The 14,944-nt window shown below is 45.4% G+C and overlaps 1 protein-coding gene across 5 annotated transcripts in view; it reads right to left on the bottom strand.

Annotated features, from left to right (window-relative positions):
* Positions 1–14,944, bottom strand: part of MIER1 (MIER1 transcriptional regulator) — a 396,268-nt gene that overhangs the window by 367,296 nt on the left and 14,028 nt on the right. The window contains exon 1 of one of the 5 annotated variants that reach the window (XM_086953829.1): positions 12,318–12,370. The exons of the other annotated variants lie outside the window; for them this stretch is intronic. The gene's annotated coding sequence lies outside the window, so the exon portion shown is untranslated. Of the gene's footprint in view, positions 1–12,317; positions 12,371–14,944 lie in introns of those variants that run through there. 5 annotated transcript variants of the gene reach the window in all.

Here is a 14,944-nt window from a genome sequence, read left to right as displayed (position 1 = left end):
CCAGCTATCGTTTAGATCGATACCACATACACGATCTGGCCTCACACCGCATGAGGTGGCTTTTGGGAGGCTAATGAATATTTGGGGGATTCCTAAGCCACGCCCTATACATGATGTACCCTATGTATTGATGAACAACTATTTGTCTCAGTTAACTGACAGTTTGTCTTCTATTTATCAACAGGTTCAGGAGACCCTTCCAGAGAGGTCGCAGGGTTATGGCCATAATCTACGGCGTGGCGATTGTTGACGAAATCCTTCCAGAGAGCCAGCTCCCTAGCACAGAGGTGGCGTGGCCCTGAGCCGTTGCTCTTGGGTACTAGGACTGTAGTTTGCTTGACCAACTGGAAGAACTGGGTCCACACAATACATTGCAGGAAAGTGTTGCAGGACCTAGTGTGCCAAGCTGCCTTGGCAGATCATCGCGACATCCTGGACACAGAGAAAGAACAAGCCACGTCACCTGAAGAACCTGAGGAAGTCTTCCCGGACCACACGATCTTTAGTACATCTCGATATCAGCTGCGACCCCGGAAGAGAGACACGTCTTTATTGAAAAAGACTGGTTGAGTCACTGTCCTGGGTAGTGAAAGCCTGAGTTACAAAGGGGGTACTCTTTTAGTGGCTACTCGTCTCAACCTCAGTGAAGAAACCAAAATCTGCCCGGGACCTTAGTGCACTATCTGTTTTGTTGTTCAACGCCGATATGAAATTGCCTACAAAGAAGAAATCAACTGCTTCAAGGGTTTGTGATCAAAAGGGCATGTTCATTATTGGACTCACTTTAATTGTTGTCATCATCGCTACAATAACATGGGTTATAGAGGGAGTAGCTCCTGCTCGAAATCTACTAACTGCTACTACTCCTGTCCCCATTGAGCACATCTATTACACTCTTCCCTATCATGAGAAAAAGCACAGACTGTGTTATTTCAACAATACGTTCATTAAAATGTTGCATCCCCCCCATAATGTTACGAACATTACCAACTGTTGGGTGTGTGGAATGATGCCAGCTCAGCAGAACAAGCATTTGCAATGCAATAGGTCTCGCATTAGCAAAATTTAAAGCTATTGGCATTGTCAATGACTATGCCTTTTATTTGTTTTCAAAACCAACACATAGATAAAAGGTTTGTGATTTACAATGCCAGTAGCTCAAAGTCTCGCAAAGGCGAGACCTATTGCATTGCAAATGCTTGTTGAGAGAGTTGCTGATTAGTCTTCCTACAACTACCATTTGGTGGATCACAGGGGTGTGGGTACAACTAAGGTTTCAGTGTCACGGTGTGAAGTGACTTCACAACCCTTTGTTTCTCTTCCTGATCACCATTAGGGATGGTTATTGGTAGTTATGTGCAAATGGATCACACCTCTTTGAGCCTTTGATGATCCTACTGTGAAGAGCATCACTCAAGACAAAGGATGAGTCTGATAGACACCCAGAGAGGACATGTGAAAAGGAAACTGCACCAAACTGGTTCTGAAAAGGCAGACAGAGAATCCACTTTCTCTGTATAAAAGTGGAAGCTAACACACTTGTTTTAATTTCAAATTCTCTTTAAGGATGGTATGGGACACTGATTACTTAATGGTCAACCAGAGTGACATTTGCCTTTCAGTCAGCTTCACAAAGGTGAGGAACCATCATCCTGGAGTCCGATCTGGAGGTAACACTATCTAACAGGTCCTGGAAACCAATGCAGTCCAGCCTGAGCAAAGGGAAAGGAGCAAGCCTACCCTGCAGGAGGAGATGACTGATGAAAGGAGCTAGAAGCAGTGACCCCCTGCAAGGGGCCCGGCATCAGAGACTCATTGTCAATGTGACTGGGTTTATCGATATTGCAGACCAGTTCTATGGAAACTCAGAGGAACACAGCTCTTTAACACCTTGGCTGCTAGGGGGTTTTCCACTCCTGTGCTGCAATCTCAGATTTACCATTGTTCATGACAAGGTCAACTCGTCATAAGCACAGGGCAGGTAAAACCCATGACGAGTTGACCTTGTCATGAGCACTGAAGGGGTTAAAAGCATGCTTGAGCAGGCTCAGTGGCATCCCCATCAATAGTATGGCATTTGATGAAGTGTGCCTGATTGACTGGCCTGACTGAAGCTGGGATCAACATTTGTCCTGTAGCACCCACTGCGGTATGCAGTCCTGGACAGTGTGCCCACAGCAGTCACCCGTGTGCCTGGTGGGTGCAACCGCCCCCAGAGTGAAGACTGCAAACCTGCGGTGCCCACCAAGGGTAACCCCAAGTCAGTAGCTATCCCGCCGCTGACACGCAAGGGTGCCAGGTGGCCTTCTGAGTCAAGATCTGCTCTGAAGATTAAGGCCATTGCCTCCATCTCTCGGTGCAGAACATGCGCTTGGCAGGTAAGTAAGTAAGTATTTTTATTTGCATAATTAATTAAAATCATTGCAATTTGTACAGACTATAATTGCGATTAAAAGAAAAGAGAGAACTGTAAGCATGAAAAAGAAAAAGGTGATCATTTTGGGGATTAAAGTTAATTCTTTGGGTAATAAGTTTTTGATTCCTAACATAAATCTTACAAAGCGAGTGGCCATCTGAGGTGAGTCGCCCCTTTAACACAGTTCCAGTGCTTCATGGCATGTCCTAATGTTAAAAGAAAGCCAAATCGGACGAAGCCAGAAGACTCGTAGGGCAATCAAAGGTCTACATATGCACAGGAAGTGGATTAAATTTTCTTCCTCTAGTTTGCAAAATCGGCATTTTGTGGAAATTCCTTTTTTGTATCCTTGTCCGTATTTGTAAGCCGTTAGCGGAATTAGACCACACCGGAGCTGCATTAATTGGTGCTTGAGGTATGATTTCATTGATGATGAAAGGTATAGTATTAGTGTTTTGGGAGCGTAGAGTTTAGAGGCCCAACTGTGGAGTGAAGTAGTGTGGCTCACTGGTTAGAGGCGGCAGACCCGAGAGCAGAGGACGGCCCGGGACCAGGGTTTCATTCCCAGCGCGGCAGGTTTCTGGACCAGGGTCAGCGGACTCGATAATTCTCTCGCCTCGGTGCCCACTCTGATCAGCGTTCACACTCGGCAACTCTGGGCATTAGCTTGCCTCATCTTCACTAACGGCCCCACCAGACCGCCGGGGATGCCTGGTCTCACCCTGGAGATACCCATTAAGGGACCATCTCTCAGGGAAGCCAGGAAGGGTTTCGCAGCGGTCGAAGCGCCTTGGGACCCTCCGGGTAAGTAGTGCGCTATATAAATGCCTATACAACTGCCGTAGAGGAGCTTTGATACTGATTGGGCATCATTTTCGTAAGAGAGAGTTTTTGCTTGTTTAATCAGGAGTTTTGATGTCATCTCTATTGGTAGCAAGGCTGACCATATGTCTTGGGCTTTTAACGAGTCCAAGCAGTATGACAGATATTTATTCCAAGATGTATCCGGATCGCTGAATAATGACAATAAAGTGCAATTTAAAGTATGGGGGCGAGCTAGTTTTGCCTTGAGACTATAAGCAATAAACCTGGCACTCATGACCCAGTGTTGGGAAGACAAAGAAAATTCCATTCGGATTTGTGCATGAGGGGTCGAGTTTGGTAGTAAAAACACTCTGCGAAAGCATGCTAACTGAGCTGTGTCTAGTCAGCAGGACATTTTGTCTTTGTAGGTTATAGCACCGAAAGCTATTGTCGGCAGAAGTTTTGCGGCTATCAGTCTTATTAATGGGGCGAGATCAGGAGGGTGAAGGGCGCTCTTTGTTCTAATGAATGCTCCCCCCAAACTTCGGGCGACACTCTCCATTGCGGTAATGTGCGCGGTCGATCTCCCCTTATGGTCTATCCAAACACCCAGGTATTTGTATGTAGTGACTGATTCCAGTGCCTTGCCCTCGATAAACCAAGTGCTTTTTCTTGTTTTCAAAGATGAAACTGTCATAACTTTCGTTTTGGCGATGTTTATCTCCAGTGTATTGGTGTTACAGTACTGCACAAGGGAGTTGAATAGTCTTTGGAGGCCCACCTGTGTTTGTTCAAGTAAGATGGTGTCATCAGCATACTGCAAAGTTTGGATCTTTGTTAGTTCGATTCGCGGGGGGAAGGCTCGACATCCAGCTAGGAATTTAGGGAAGTCTGCTAGATTGAGGTGTTGAAAACCCAAGTGCCCAATAGGACTAGTGCCAGTGTGCCCCAAACAGTACAGGTACTGAAGTACTTTATCATTGCCGGAGGCTGTCTGGAGAAAATGACTAAAGAACATCTTTCTCCCTGGAGGCTCCAGCATAATTGCCAACATACTCCCCATAGGACTCCAATTTCCCTGCCGCCACCCTCCAAAGACTCACCTCACAAATTGCAGCCTACCCTTCTGAGCAGGACTGATATGAGCCATTCGTTTGACGTTGCTCACCACGGTAAACCCTCTTAAGGTAAAAGGCCCATAGCAGCTTGACGCCACCACATTGGAGGAATGGGTGAGAGACCACGCAGGCTGTCTAGTCTTCCAAAAGTGACTGTCTGCTAAGAGAGGTAAGGGAGCCTTGCACCAGAGTTAGTGACTATTCCACCAGAGCCCTAAGCCCGTAGAGTGGAGGGAGAAGGGGGATTGAGTGCCTAGCACAAGCACCTTGAAGTACAACGGACTCACTCCCCAGTATCAGGTATCTTGTACAATATTGTAGATTATTGTACTGTGCAATATTGTCCCTTATGCAAAATAAAATATTCTATTTTCTAAAGAGAAGCACTGGTATGGGCAATTATCTTATTGTGCTATTGGGTGTGCTGAGCCTACGTACCCCCACCCTATCCTCCCTCAGTATCTCGTGACTGATCATCATTGCTACCACTGAGAGTGAAGTGCTGAAAGATGTACGATGAACCCAGGCCCGTGGAGGTGATAAATCCCATATCCCATGGCTGTAGCCCCTGCCTAGCCTATAAACCCCCAACAGGGTGTGACACTGCCGAACTGCTGGGGGAACAAATGGCCATAAATTGCCGAGGTCTTTTAGGACAGTGCAGCCGACAGCAGTGGTGGGGGGATCCTGGGACACTGCATGCATGCTGTGACGGAGCGCTCTGATTGCCAAAAATGACTGAGCGTGTTTGTCTCTGGGATTGGTAGGAGGAATATTGTAGGATTTGCAAATTAGTAACATGAGGGGCTCAAGGACGTGGATGGGTCCGAGGGGGGTTAGGGTGGGGGAGGAGCGCTTTCGTGACTGAAGACTTTAAGGACGAAAATAAATGCCTGTTTACTGCTAAGTCAGCCAAGGGAGGTAAACGCAGGGTTTAAGGCTTTAATCAATAGTGGTTGCTTAGGGGACCGTGGAAGTGTGGTTCTGTGAAAATGGGCCTTGTTACGTAAGGTTATGGTTTCGTCAGGATTTTGGTGATGTCGAACCGTATTTAGTGAGTGCGGCTAATGTGGAGTGAATTCGTCACGTTAGGTAGCGAGTACATTACGTATGTGGAGATTTCGTCTCGAACATGGGTTCCATTTTAATTGAGCCTCCCTTTTGTCTTGCCATCACGCAGGCCGACAAGTGTGGTCGAACGAATGAAGCGGCCTGGCCTTCATGTATAGGTATACATTAACAGGGTCTTTCTTGACTCCGAGGTGAATTGCAATGTTCTGATTCCTTCACCTGAAGCTGACCCTGCCGAGTCAATTTCCCTGGTTTGATCGTTGTCTGAGATTGCCAAACATTGTTCAGGATATCGTTAAGTTTTAGTCTCCTTACACATGCCTTATCTTGCTCACTATCAGAAATTGTTTTCTTTTCTATGCTCTTCATTACATGCATTGTGCTTTTCGATTATGGGTTTGTCCTGCTTGTGGAGATTGGATTTGGGACATTCCCAAATTTTTCGTCATGTGATACTTTGTTTGAGAATGTACTTCATTGGTTAACTTTTTGCGCAGTGGGAGTGTATGTTTGTAAACGTGAATATTTTGTATAAAAGAAGATGTCTTGCTCTACGAATTTGAGCAGTCTCCTGAAATACCCCCATGCTGTATTTCTAGGATCACTGTTACTGGCTACAGCTAATAAACTTGGTCTCTGACGCCACCCAGAAGTATTCCGTGTCTCTGTAAACCAAGACAGGTGAATCCGAAGACTTTGGGCGTGCCCCTGGCGCCGCTGGGTTCTAAAAAGCCCAGTTCTTCAGTTGGCGCCCAACGTAGGGCCACTTCAGCGGTGCCGGTCCAAGCCCGAAGATTGTGAGGAGCTTTGTGAGGAAATTCTGGAAGAGGGCCCCCATTTCATAAACCCCGGCATGTCGAATGTGGACTGAAGGTTTTTGCTATGAGGCTTCCCCTTTCCGACGGCTACGAAGGACTGCTGCCCTGACTGTCGCCCTGTCTTGGACTCTTTTGTGATGATTTGTAGAGCGAGACGATAGACGGTCTTCTGGTGGCGTGACAAAACATTTTGGTTAAGTATAAGTGGGTCGCTCCCAAGACTTGGTTTTGTTTCTTGGGTTCTTTGATTTGGTTTTTGCAAATACCAAAGCCGAGGGGCTCGTACATTTGCAAATATATCGGGTTAGATAACCCCTTGAAGTTTGAAGCTAGATTAGTGAGCGAAGATGCCTATTCTTAGCAAACTTAGGAATTTGCTTTGTTGTAGTTGCAACAGGGATTCCCGATTGGAGGACTCGAGTCCGATACCTCCGGTTGGAACTCCGACTTATGAGCTCTATTCAAAGCATGGAGTGGGTCCCATTACGTATAATGAAGTATGGGTCCGCTATACACGTAAAGATGGGGTCTTAAAATGGCCACAACATGGTAGTTTCGAACCAGATGTTTTAGATAATTTGGAAGTTGCGCTATTTAGAAAGAAAGCCCGGCCGGCGATGTTTGACTCTTTCCGCCTCTGGCATAAGGAAGCCAAACAGCGAGAAATTAAGCAAGCTAAAAGAGATAGGAAAGATAAGAATATGTCGATAATGCAAGCTACTAGACAGTTTAAAGAAGATGAAGAAGATCGTGCGATTGAGGTGTCAGATAGACAACATTGCATGGCCATTGATAAGTGTTATCCGGCTTTGCCACCTCTTGTCCCGAATGTGACTAAGGACCCTGAAAAGGATCCCTTGATGTCACATTTGATGAGTTCACCACCCCCTTATGTGCAGAGTGTTACAGCACCTCTGCAACCCCCAGTTGTTCAACCTCCTGCTGTGGTTCAGCCATCTGTTCTTCCACAGTTGGTTCTCTCTCCTCTGGCGCAGCCTTCTCTAGGGCTTACAGCTTTGCCTCAAACTCCTTTGCCTTCTACTCCTTTGCCTTTAACTTCCTTTTCTACTGACCCTATGTCTTTGTCTCCTCAGAACACTTTGTCTCCTATCCTTATGCCAACTTCTTCTCCTTCTGCTCGACAACAAATGACTGAGACTGTCACTAGCCTTTTTGGGTCACTAAATATGACCTCAGTTTCTGTACGGAAACAAACGCGTAGCCAGCTCCCGAGTTCCGAGGAGCGAGCAGTGTTAGATCTCCTTGCTCGTGGATGGGTTTTAAATGTCTCTAGGTATGACCTGCAAGCGGTTATGGATGTTTTCCTACAGTGGGAAGCACCAAAGCAAAGGTATGTTTTTGATGTTATGTTTTTTTTCCTTCGTGAAGAGTGGGACGATGCTAAATTGGGTCCGATTCCATCGGAGTTACTTAATGTTCAGTCCGACTTTGCTAAAGGGACGATAGTGGGTCCCGATGTTGAAGAAGCGGCAGAGACGCTTCTTGCGTTTAGGTGTAAACTTCCTTCTCAGTCGTTGTTTGAACCTGATCCTCCTGTTAGGAGAAAAGTGAAGCAGTATCTGAGGAGAGAAGTTCCTCCTTTAGGGAGAGAGGAAGTTGTGGCTAATGTTAATCAGGGTATTCAGGGAGTACCAGCTCATTTTCAGCGTGTGTGGATACATGTTCCTTGGAAGAGAGCTGAAGTTCTGGCTCTTAAGCAGACCTGACCCCCGTAAGAATCCTGCGGGTTATTATAAAGAGTTGTCTCAGACAGTTGATGCGTGTGTGATTTAGCCGATATAGATATGTTGTTGGGGAATGTAGTCCCTCAACCTTTGTGGGCGAAGATCCGTCACGAGGATCATGCAGTAGAGTTGGGAGATACGTGGGTTAATATTACTGCTGCAGATGGTCGTCAAGGTGGAGGGGCTAAACCTGAACCTTTAGTTACGGAACTCCCTGGTAGGATTATTAATTTAATGGAGACTTTGATGCCTTCTATGCGAGTTAATTGGGATAAGGTAGCAGCATGCAAGCAGAAGAAAGACGAAAGTGTGTCTGATTTCTTCACTAGGTTTGAAGAAACATTCATCGATCATAGTGGTCAAGATATGAGTACAGAAGGTGGCCAAAGGTTGTTTGTGGATAAGTTTGTCTATAATCTGCTCCCCGAGCTTTGTAAGAAATTGAAGGATTCTGAGAGTTCATGGGCTGTTTCTTCTTCGGCCCAGATATTGGCTACTGCACAATATTACAAGAATAGAGATGAAGATGAGAAAGATAGAGCAGAGAAGAAGACTAAAGAATTGAAGAGAAAGGTTCTTTTGCAGCAGGCGTATCCGCCTCGCCCTAATCAGCGTCAGTACCAGCAACCTTCCCAGTTTCAGCAACCTTCCCAGTTTCACAGAGTGCTGCAGAAGCCCGAGTCTTTTCCGCAGCGAATTCCGGTAGGCCCTAATCAGTGCGCTTATTGTAGGGAAGAGGGCCACTTCAAGCATAGTTGCCCGATTCTGTTACAACGTGCGAATGGTGAGTCTGGTGTGAGAGGTCGAGGTGTCCAGCAAATACCTAGGGGTAGAGGATGTGATGTGTTCCCCCAGAATGGACGTTCCTTTCCCCCACAGAATTCTATGAATTGTTTTGATCAGCAGAATGCCGCGATTGATCAGTCAGCTCAATATTATGCTGATGATTACTATGTTGAAAGTCAGAATGCTAACTGTAATGATTGCTAGGACAGCCAAGGACAAAAAGGGAGTAGTGTCAGTTCCAGTAGACCAGAGTGGACCTTATGTTGAAGTGATTACATCAGGTGTGTCAGAGCCTTTTCTTTTGGATACTGGTGCGGCAAAGAGTTCTATCATGTACTCTAAACTCCCTGGCGCACCTTTGTCTGGCTTGACGAATGTTTCAGTAGGTTTTTCTGGCGCCACAGTTCGTAACCCGGTTTCTTGTCCTTTGTCTATTTCTGTTGGGCCTTGTGAGTTGGAAGCACCTCTGATTCTTACGACAGGTTGTAATGAGAATTTGTTGGGTTTGGACTTGTTGAAAAGATTGCATGCAACATTGTATTGTTCTCCTTCGGGAGTACATCTTACGTTGGGTAAGAAAGTGATTTCTCCGATGTATTTGTCTAAAGATCGGCTTCCACTGGAATTGCGTTCTCTCCCCGATACTCTCTGGGCTACGGTTCCAAATGATGTTGGCCTTTTGCAGATTCCACCACACATTGTTACCCTCAAGGCGAATGCTAAGTTGCCTCGTATTCCACAATATCGAATCTCTAGTGATGGTGAGAGAGCTCTTTTAGCAATTATCTATGATTTGGTTGAGAAAGATGTGATTGAAGAAACGAGAGGTAATGTGTGTAACAGTCCGGTTTTGCCTGTTCTTAAACGTACTGACTCTTCTCAGCCACCTGTGTATCGGTTTGTGATCGACCTTCGAGAAGTGAACAAGATTGTTGTTCCGCAGTTTCCTGTTGTCCCGGACATTACTTCTTTACTGACTATGATCCCTGCTTCGGCTGCCTGTTTTTCTGTGATAGACCTGAAGAATGCTTTCTTTAATATTCCAATTGCTGAAGAGAGTAGAGATATTTTTGGCTTCTCTTTAGGAGGCCCGAAGCTTCCGGTTTAAGCGTGCTCCTCAAGGTTATTGTGAGAGTCCATCAATCTATAGTCAGGCTTTAAAGACTCAGCTTGATTCTTTTGTTTTATCTTCTGGTGCGACTCTCATTCAGTACGTGGATGATTTGTTGGTTGCTGTTGATGATGAAGAGACTTGTAAAGAAGCTACTCTGTCTTTGTTACGGCATTTGTCTGACCTCCATCATAAAGTGTCACTTTCGAAGGTGCAATATTGCCGCCAAGAAGTGACCTACTTAGGTCATCTCTTGTCGAAAGAGGGAAGACGATTGACCCCAGAGCGTATACAAGCGATTGCGCAAATGACTGTACCATCCACACAGAGAGAAGAAGTGCATGCTTTCTTGGGTATCACCTCATATTGTAGACAGTGGATTCCGAATTTTTCCTTATTGGCAAAACCTCTGTTGGCACTTACTCTGAAGGATACACCAAATCCTCTTCCTTGGTCTGATAAATGTCCGAGAAGTTTTTCTGAATAACGTGATGCGTTGTGTTCGGCTCCGGTGTTGGGTACCCCCGATTACAGTAAGCCTTTTACATTGTATGTGCACGAGAGAGAAGGATGCGCGTTGTCAGTGTTGACACAACAGTTTGGAGACAAGCAACGCCCATGTGCGTATTTCTCAGCTACTTTAGATCCAGTAGCTAAAGCGTTGCAGAGTTGTTTGAGAGCTACAGCGGCAGCGGCTGTTTCTATCCGACAGTCTGCTGGTCTGGTATTGGATAATACGTTGATTGTGATGGTCCCACTTGCAGTGGATACGCTATTGAATAAGACAAGCACTCAGCACCTTAACAGTGCACATTTGTCAGGATATGAGTTGACGCTTTTGGCTAGTCACGTGCATATAAAGCGATGCAACACGTTGAATCCAGCTACGTTGTTGCCGATTTCTGTAGAGACAGATGTTCAGGAACAGCATGATTGCTTTCTTCGGACAGATGAAGAAATGAAGGGTAGAATTGATCGGAAAGATACTCCTCTTTCGAACTCTGATGGTACCTTATGGGTAGATGGTTCATGCTTTAAGTTCCCGAATGGAGATACGACTGCAGCTTATGCGGTTACGACTTTGCACACGATTGTTGAAGCTGCACGTATTACACAGAATTCAGCTCAAGCAGCAGAGTTGATTGCACTGACGAGAGCGTGTGTGTTGTCGAAAGGAAAGAGAGTGACTGTGTATACCGATAACCAATATGCGTTTGGTGTTGCTCATAGTTTTGGACGTTTGTGGAGAGAATGGAGAGAAAGAGGATTTCTTACTTCCCATGGAATGAGGATTCAGCATGGACAATTGGTAAATGAACTTCTTGAGTCACTTACTTTGCCGACACAAGTTGCGATTGTAAAATGCAGTGCACATAAGAAGGTTACGGATGATGTTGGTCGTGGTAATGCGTTTGCGTATGAATTAGCGAGAGAAACGGTGAACGATGTGACGAGTCGAATGTATGTTGCAGGCCCTGCTAGATGGGTTCCGGAAAGAGGAATGTGTGAAGACACAATAGAGAGTGTGAAATCGATTCAGGCTGAAGCTACTGAGGAAGAATTGAATGTGTGGAGAGAGAATACGGGAATGTTGGATTCGACTGGTTGTTGGATTGAGTTGTCAGAACACCAGCGATGGTTGTTGCCTGATGCGTATGTGCTTCCAGTGGTTACGATGGCACATGGATTGGCTCACAACAGTTCGAAAGGGATATGTAAGTTGTTGGCTGCAGTATGGCAGAATGCTGGCATTCCTAACTGTGCTGAGAATCTGGTAAAAAATGGTATGGTTTGGTTGATGCATAATCCTGGTAAGGGAACCCCAACTCCAGCAGGTCATTTTGCTCCTCCGACGTATCCGTTTGAGGTTCTACAGTTGGACTTTATTCATATGGAAAGATGCAACAACCTAAAGTATGTCTTTGTGGTTGTTTGCGCCTTTTCAAGATGGATAGAGGCTTACCCTCTAAAGGATAATACTGCCTTATCTACAGCTAAGGTCTTATTGAAGGAGTTTATCCCCTAGATTTGGTTTGCCGAGAATGGTATGGAGTGACAACGGAAGTGAATTTGTGGGTCAGATTATGAAGAAAGTGTGTGCAGGTTTGGGAATAAGGCAGATGTTTCATGCTGCAAATCACCCCCAGTCAGCTGGTTTGGTTGAATGCTACAATGGTACCCTTAAGTTGAAGTTGGCTAAGATACAAGCGAGCTCCAGCCTAGCATGGCCCGATGCTTTGCCGTTGGCACTTTTGTCAATGAGGACGACAGTGCATTCTTGTGTGGGACTTAGCCCATACGAGATTGTGTTTGGTCGCCCGGCGAATGTTTGGGGTGTGCCGAGGCCAAAGAAGTATAGCGACATCGAGTACCCTATGTTGGTTGACTATTTACATGATTTGACTGCTAAATTGTGTGTTCTTCACCAACAGGTGCACGATACCTTACCTTCACCTTCTGCGGATGCAGGTCATTCCATTCGACCTGGCGATTGGCTATTGTTCCGGAACTTCCAAAGGATGAAGAACCTAGAGTCGAGGTAGACCGGTCCATACCAGACTCTTCTGACCACTCGTACAGCTGTCAAGGTTTTCGGCAAGAAAAATTGGGTGATTGCCACCCACACCAAGAAGCTTCCACTTCCCTTGCCATATGACCGATGGATTGCTGATGGTATTGCTGATTTCAGAAAGCGAGAGAGTTGTGGAGTTTGTCACCTTTAGTGATGCGGATTTGACATGGACTCAGTCAGAACGTGAGGATGATGACGTTTTACAAGAAGCTGTGCCTCCGTCGATGAGACTTGACACCACAAATCCAGAGATGCTCTTCCAGGATCAGACTGTGCGTGGTAAAGAACGTTATAATCTGCGAAGTCAAAAGGACAAATAAAGATTACAAATTTTTGGGTGTTTTTGGGCGAATTATACTCTATCAGACAAGAGACTTTTATTTTCTTTTTCGAACCACCATCCGGGTTCAGCGACAGGGTCACGGTATAAATTCTTAAGGGGTGACCCGCGTATTGAAACAAGGTCTGCGGTTCTGGAAGTGTCTAGGACGCCTGGACGCACACTTAAGTGAAGAGGGAAAATTGCCGTGAGCAGCACGGTAGAGGATGGAGTCTTTTGTAAAGGATAGAGTTGTTGAGAAAATTAATTTTAAGATGAGATTGTGTACATTGATTCATAACAAATGTTTTATAATACTGTGTTCTTTTGTGTTTTTAAGTATCACATTGGCTTGTGTGGGTTGGATTGTATATGCTACACCGTCGATTTTTGCACCCACCATCCAACCTATGCTTTCTTCTACTACTGTTTCTTTGCACCAATTCTATACTTTGCCTGAACATGAACAGACAAGACGATCAGAATTTGTTAACAACTCATTTATACAGCTTTTGCATCTGCATCAGTTGGTAGGCAATACTACCAATTGCTGGGTATGTGGGCTTATGCCTCATACTACATTTAGAAGTATGCCATATCTGGTTTTGCCTTTTTCTTCCAATGGGTCTGTATGGGCTTTACAGACTATGTTCATCTATGCAAATGAGGTATATCCTATGCGTTCCATGAGAGACAACCCGAGCAATAGTGCTTTGATAAAGGGAATAGTAGATATGATCCGAGCTATTGATGCATACAATGCTATCCCTAAGGATGGAGCGCAGGCATATATTGGTTGGAATGTCACTGGGTATAGCACTAGTTTTACAGAAAAGGAGAGATGAAAGAGGTCTTCCCCGATTTGGATCGTACCCCATCGAGGCCACTTTTGTTTACGAGGTAATGGTCAAAATCCGAGAGCTCAGCTAGGTGAGAGTGTATGTGCTCAAACCTACGTTTATGCATCCCAGACTTCTCCTCCGTTTGTCCCAGCTAAAGGTACATATTTTGTATGCCACGATAGAGCCTATACATGGTTGCCACCTGATTTTTCAGGCACATGTTATGTGGCGTTTTTGCTTCCCCCTACGTATACGGCTGCTATGGATTATCACAGAACAAGATATGTTAGGGGTGTCTTCGATCAGGAAGATACCGCAGCACAGGAAGTAGGAGATTTTTTTAATGGTTTCCTACCCTTTTGGGGTCCTATGGCCAATAGCAGACATATACGACAGCTTACGAGAGTGGTTGAGGCCACTATAAATGAAACTGCAGGTGCTCTCAGCAATATTATGGTGGAGCTCCAAGCTGATCGCGTGTTATGACATTGCAGAATCGAGTTGCGTTAGATGTCATACTTGCTGATCGTGGAGGGGTATGCAAATTGATCCAATCTAGTTGCTGTATTTACATACCAGATAATGCCCCGACAGTGTACCAAGCCATTTCCAGAATGCATAAGGTTTCTGAGTCTATTCATGTAGACGAAGGGAACTTGTCGTTGATTGGATGGTTTTGGGAACTGTTGTCTAAATGGGGATGGAAAGTTCTGATTTTCTTTGGTATGGCTTTAGCTATTCTCTTCTCTTGTTGTCTTTGTATCCAGTGTGCTCCTGCCGTGTGTAGTCTTTGTGCTACTACGTGTGTGCGTAGACCTGTCTCGAGAGAAGTAGTGAGTAATAGGATGATGCTCCAGCAACACCTAGATGGTATGATGAAGATTTATATAGACCTAGATTAAGATTGACGTGAGTTTAGGTTACTGCCTACGTAATGGCAAAAGGAGGGTTTGTGGTTCTGTGAAAACGGGCCTCGTTACGTAAGGTTATGGTTTCGTCAGGATTTTGGTGATATCGAACCGAATATAGTGAGTGCGGCTAATGTGGAGTGAATTTGTCACGTTAGCTAGCGAGTACATTACGTATTTGGACATTTTGTCTTGCCATCACGCAGGCCGACCAGTGTGGTCGAACGAATGAAGCGGCCTGGCCTTCATGTATTGGTCAGGGTCTTTCTTGACTCCGAGGTGAATTGCAAGGTTCTGATTCCTTCACCTGAAGCTGACCCTGCCGAGTCAACTTCCCTGGTTTGATCGTTGTCTGCGATTGCCAAACATTGTTCAGGATATCGTTAACTTTTAGTCTCCTTACACATGCCTTATCTTGCTCACTATCAGACATT

The sequence above is a fragment of the Lissotriton vulgaris genome, chromosome 1_1, assembly GCF_964263255.1.
Source record: "Lissotriton vulgaris chromosome 1_1, aLisVul1.2, whole genome shotgun sequence".
NCBI classification, from domain to species: Eukaryota; Metazoa; Chordata; class Amphibia; order Caudata; family Salamandridae; genus Lissotriton; species Lissotriton vulgaris.
Note: the sequence above shows the minus strand (reverse complement) of the source record. Positions and strands in the feature narration are given on the sequence as shown.